Here is a 6,149-nt window from a genome sequence, read left to right as displayed (position 1 = left end):
GTAGAGACGGGGTTTCACCATGTTGACCAGGATGGTCTCGATCTCTTGACCTCGTGATCCACCCGCCTCAGCCTCCCACAGTGCTGGGATTACAGGCTTGAGCCACCGCTCCCGGCCAAAGCTGTACTTTTCTTAAAGCCTTGTGAACTGAAGCTGTACAATTTAAACTTGAGAAGAAAATAATGGCAAACTATTTTTATACATAAACCACTTTTGTGCCTGCTTTTTGATGTATGAACTTCAGAGTAATATGGCCTATATCAGTTTTCCAGGATTGTTCTTCATTTTTTTCTTTGTTTATAGTTGTCTTTCTTCCTGCCCCTATTTTTTCTTAATAGGACAAAAAAATTCATAACCTGCTAAAAATGAGCTTTCCTAATAATGTGGGACCTATTTGTCTGGGAATAAACTGTCCTAGCCACAAGAGATCAGACAAAACCCAAGACCAGAGATTCATTTTCTTCTAAAATACTGCCTCTGAAAGAGTTTTAAAAAGAAAAAGAGAAAGAAATGTAAAAGGAAAATAAAAACTTGGGATCTCAATTTTCTGTGCCAAAAGGAAAAAACTGATCTGAAAGCTGAGTCATGCAAGAAGCTGCCTTTCCTTAAGCAAATAGCTTAAGCAAATAAGAGGTTTTTTAAAAAGGTAGATAAAAGGTTTCATAAAAATCTCCACAGGTAGCTATTCCATGTTCACTTTATCTTATGTAAAGTGCTTGAGCATGAGACGAAAACTTGACTATTCCCCTACTTGCTCCTTTTCTCTTGCAACAGGTGGATTCAGTAATGTGATCATACCTTCCCTTTTTACCACCAGCCTGCTTTATTGCCTTAAATATTGAAGCCCTCAAAATCACCTCTGGAGAAAAGCACAGACCACAGACTAATTCTCTCATGTTTTTTCTCTCAGGCATTGTCCTTATCCTTGGCAAAATAAACATCTAAATTGATTGAGACCTGTCTCAGATACTTTTTGGGTTACACTGTAAAAGTGTCAATCTTTTAAAATTTTTTCCTGAAATACCTGGGTAAAATAAAGTGATATTAAGATAATTGTTTAGTTGTAACTTCCCAATGGTGTATATTGTGCCAAGAGTAGATTATTATAGACTTCTCATTCCTTCCACACATTTATAAACATCAAGTCACAGCCCTTTTCATGGAGCTGGAAGATTCTAGTGAGACAGTTTACCATCTACGGCTCTGTTCATTCTTCTTTCTAGACTTATTCCATCTGGCCATGCTCTTTTCTTCCAGATGTTCATTTTAGCTTTCATCTCATCACTTATTTTGTACTGCATATGTTATCCCTCACTTTTCAAAATCATCTGCCACTGCAAAAGAAGAATTACTCCAAACCTGGCCTGGGACAGAGCTTTTTACTTGATATAATTGACAACTTCTTTCTAGGAAGAAATGACAATTCCTGATAAAATGATTAAGCAATTTTCAGATAAAGTTTAATGAAATTAAGACATTCTAGGAAACTCAAGTAAGGTAAGAATGAATATGAATCCAAACAGGAAGTTATTGGTGAAGAGCACAGTTACTATGATTACATAAAGCAGAAGCCAAAATACAGTGGGTTGAGAAATGCAAGAGAAGTAAAGAATTGGAGACCACAAGGCAGGTGCCTGTTTCAAGAATCTTGGTTGGGAAAGGCAGGAGAAAGGGAAGATGATAGCTGTTTTTAAAAGATCTTGAATCTTGATCTTGTTTATATGTGGAAGGAATGGAGAGTTATAACTATCTGCTAGATAAAAGCTTTTGTCTCTCATTACATGTAAGATGGCATGTTCTGATTTGGTTTCACTTCTTTAGAATAGGTAAACAATGGAAATTTAGGAAGGAGAAAAGCTTATTTTCATTACCTAATATTAGAGAGTATGGTATAGAGCAAGATCTCCTAAATTCATCTGCTCAGTAGACTAAACTATGGATTTTAATAAAAATTAAGATTTCAGGGCTTTGTACCAGATCCACTAACCCAGAATGTCTAAGAAAGAGACCTAGAAATCTGCATAACATGTACCTTATGAGCAAGCAAAGTTGGGAAAAAATGCTGCAGTGATGAAAAGCACAAGCTCTATAATCAGAAAAATCTTGGTTGAAAATCTTCTCCATCACTATGTGGCCTTGTATAAATTATTAGTATGCGGCTTTGTATAAATTATTCTATCTCCTCAGTGGTTATTGAAGGGATAAAATGATATAATACAAGTAAAGTGCTGTTAAATAAATTTTATAGGAGGCCATTGGTTTGGAATAAGCTCCTACACTACACCCAACAAACCAAACCAAAATGGGGTTACTTATGCTGAAGTTTCATGCCACCAAGCTACTAAGAGTTTTACATGACTTTCCAACACATCAAGAGAGAGATAATAGCCAAACCCCCAGGCAGGCCTGTTTTAGGCAGCATGATAAGAAAGTCCCTTTTGCTTTAACCATACAAGAAAAGTAACTTTGAAATGACCAATCACTTCTTCTTTTCTGTTTCTGCTTTCTTCAATTTTTTTCTACCTATAAAACCAGCCTCTTCTGTTCAGCTCATCAGAACTCTCATCTTATTTTACAGAATAAAATATTGCCCAATTCTAGAATTACAGATAAAAACCAATAAAGATATTTGAGTTTGTTACAGTTTTGTCTTTCAATAGTCCTGGTAGCCATAAAAAGGGGTCTTAATAAGACAGCTGGCAAATCCCAAGACCCCTTGTGAAATTCAGGAAAGACACTGTTAACCCCTTTTGAGGTCCCCTGTCTTCCACCCAGAATCCTCAGCATTGTAAGTTTCTCTCAGGTTGGACTATGCTCTTTGTGGATTGAGCTCCCTGATATTATTGGCTTTTGAATCCAGGTTTAGCTTGTGCTATAAGAGAGCATTTGACCTTGGAGTAACAAGTATTAGTTTGTACTCTAAGGGAGAACTTGACTTTTGGCTTTGTGGTGCCAATGAGATAATGGCAATAGTTATACAGTGTTTGGTTTTGTCATTATTGTTGTTGTTGTGGTAGTGGTGATTGTTTAAGAAAGTGTCTCACTCTGTCACTCAGGCTGGAGTACAGTGGTTTGATCCGGGCTCATTGCAACCTCCACTTCCCAGGCTCAAGGGATTCTCCAGCCTCAGCCTCCTGAGTAGCTGGGACCACAAGGATGAGCCAGCACACTCAGCCAATTTTTGGATTTTTTGTAGAAACTAGGTTTTGTCATGTTGCCTAATCTGGTCTCAAACTCCTGGCTCAAGCCATCTGCCTGCCTCGGTCTCTGAAAGTGCTGGGATTACAGGCTTGAGCCATCTCACCTGGTGAAGAGCTACAGTTTTTAAATTGATAGCAGTTGCAGTAGCTGGTTATTACTGCTGCAAGCTTTCAGAATCACAGGTATTTGGGTCTATCCTCTTCATTTCTCCTTCTTGGGCATTTAGGTAAGAGAGGCCTCAGATGTCTGACTGAGCCAGACAGAAACTATAAACCCATTGGCTAAGTTGGTCAAGGGGATGTTAGAGCCAAATCCACAGCTTGCCTAGTGGGCACAGGTAAGGCAGTTAAGAGCTCCAGAGTGTTGCCACTGGAAAAAAAAAAACAACAACAATAAGGCTTCTACGAAAGGATAAGCTGGTCACAGAATGGCCGTGTGGACATTAAGTCACCTGCCAGTCTCAAGAAAATGCCTGTGCAGCAATGTACACTATGAAAGCATTATACAACCCAACTCTATGGCATTTCCCTCTTAGAATTTTATTTCATCTCTGAAAGATTCAAGATTCAATGTGAAAAATGAATCATGAAGATGGCCAAGAGAAGGCAACACCAGAATGCAGCTCCCAGCGAATGAGATGCAGAGCGCTAGAGGACTTCACAATTCCAAAGGAGGTGCCAGGTTCGTTTTGGTGGGACTGATAGGTCGCTGAAAATAGCCTACTGAAAATAGCCTAGGGAAGGAGCCACAGAGGGAGAGCCGCTGGGGGGGCGGGGGGCAAACCAAGACAGGGTGGGGCACGTCCCCAACTGGAAAGTGCAGCCAGCTCAGAGTGTTGGAGGACTTCACACCCTCAGTGCTCCCATTCGGATCCAGTGCTTACCTCATCCCTCCTGCAACCCATGGTCCACAAGAGCCCCGCCAGACTGAGGGGCGCAGTGGGTTGTCAATGCAAATCTGAGCTGTGGCTCCTGCTGGGGCGCGGAAAGTTGTCATCACAGGTACCTGGGCAGCAGTTTGGACTAAGGCAAGTGGGACAGACATTCCCAAAGAAAAAGGCAGAGTTAAAAGCAGCGAAACAGGCCATAAGCCCGGCAGGCCCCACCCCTGCAGAACTCAAACTGAAGCCCTCGCTAGAGCGCTTGGTAGCAAATAGACCAGTTTGACCCCAACCAGGCAGATTGAGCTCTGGGAAGGAGAGACGCTATTGGTAAAGTGGGGCCCATCTCACCTGCAAACAAACTCCAGGGAAGGACCACCCACCCAGCAACCTGACTGAATTCTAGAGAGCCCAGCAACACCCTCTACAGGCCAAAAAGATATAGTTCCAACAAAGACTCCTCGAAATCACCACCTTCAAAGATAAAATGGAGATAAAACCTGGAAGATGGAAAAAAACCAACGCAAAAAGGACGAAACCATCAAAGACCAGAACACACCTTCTCCTCCCAGGGATCACAACTCCTCACCATCAAGGGAACAAAAAAGACAGAGAATGAATTTGACAAATTGACAGAAGCAGGCTTCGGAAGGTGGGTAATAATAAACTCTGAGTTAAAAGACCATGTTCTAACCCAATGCAAAGAAACTGAGAACCTTGAAAAAAGGTTAGACAAAATGCTAACTAGAAGAACCAACTTAGAGAAGAACATAAAAGACTTGATGGAGCTGAAAAACACAGCATGAGAACTTCTCAAGGCATACACAAGTTTCAACAGCCGAATTGATCAGGCAGAAGCAAGGATATCAGAGATAGAAGATGAAATCAATGAAATAAAACAGGAAGGCAAGATTAGAGAAAAAAGAACAAAAAAATGAACAAAGCCTCCAAGAAATTTGAAATTATGTGACAAGACCTAATGTACACTTGATTGGCGTACCTGAATGCGACAGGGAGAAAGGATCCAAGTAGGAAAAAACTCTTCAAGATATCCAAGAGAACATCCACAACCTAACAAGGCAGGCCAACATTCAAATCCAGGAAATACAGAGAACACCACAAAGGTATTCCTCAAGAAGAGCAACCCCAAGGCATATAGTTGTCAGATTCACCAGGGTTGAAATGAAGGAAAAAATCCTAAGGGCAGCCAGAAAGTTCGAGTCACCCACAAAGGAAAGACCATCAGACTCACAGCGGATATCTCAGCAGAAACTCTACAAGCTAGAAAGGAGTGAGGGCCAATATTCAACATCCTTAAAGAAAAGAATTTTCAACCCACAATTTCATATCCTGCCAAATTAAGCTTCACAAGTGAAGGAGAAAAAAAATCCTTTACGAACAAGCAAGTACTCAGAGATTTTATCATCACCAGGCCTGCTTTACAAGCGCTCCTGAAAGAAGCACTAAACATAGAAAGGAACAACCAGTCCGTTTTGGTATCTGACCACCTTCCATATCTTATAACACAGGCCTGCCTCCAGCCATAATCCCATCAAGTAAGTTTAGCCAAAAATCTCTTATCCTTTATGTTTTTTCTGAGTAATTTTCCAATCACTGATACCCCTCAACCCTGCTTCTTGGTTATAAATCTCCATTTGTCCTTGTTGAAGTCAGAGTTGAGTCAAATCTCTTCGCCTCAGTACAAGACCCCATTGGCATGGTCCCTACACCTATCTCCATGGCCCCCTTGAATAAAGTCTGCCTTACCATTTTTTTTTTTTTTTGAGACAGAGTCTCACTTTGTCTCCCAGACTGAAGTAAAGTGGCATGATCTCAGCTCACTGCAACCTCCGACTCCCAGGTTCAAGCAATTCTGCCTCAGCCTCCCAAGTAGCTGGGACTACAGGCGTGTACCACCATGCCTGGCAAATTTTTGTATTTTTTAGTAGAGATGAGGTTTCACCATGTTGGCCAATCTGGTCTTGAACTCAAGTGGTCCACCCGCCTCAGCCTCCCAAAGTGCTGAAATTATAGATGTGAGCCACTGCCCCCAGCCCATCTTAACAAT

General features: G+C 41.1%; 1 pseudogene; it reads right to left on the bottom strand.

The window, feature by feature from the left end:
• LOC108289991 overlaps nt 1-4,197 on the bottom strand; it is a 19,938-nt pseudogene extending 15,741 nt beyond the window's left edge.
• Between the last annotated feature and the right edge of the window lie 1,952 nt (nt 4,198-6,149).

This window comes from Cebus imitator, unplaced genomic scaffold, assembly GCF_001604975.1.
Source record: "Cebus imitator isolate Cc_AM_T3 unplaced genomic scaffold, Cebus_imitator-1.0 Scaffold418, whole genome shotgun sequence".
In the NCBI taxonomy this organism is placed as follows: Eukaryota; Metazoa; Chordata; class Mammalia; order Primates; family Cebidae; genus Cebus; species Cebus imitator.
This window is presented reverse-complemented; position numbering and strand designations above follow the sequence as displayed.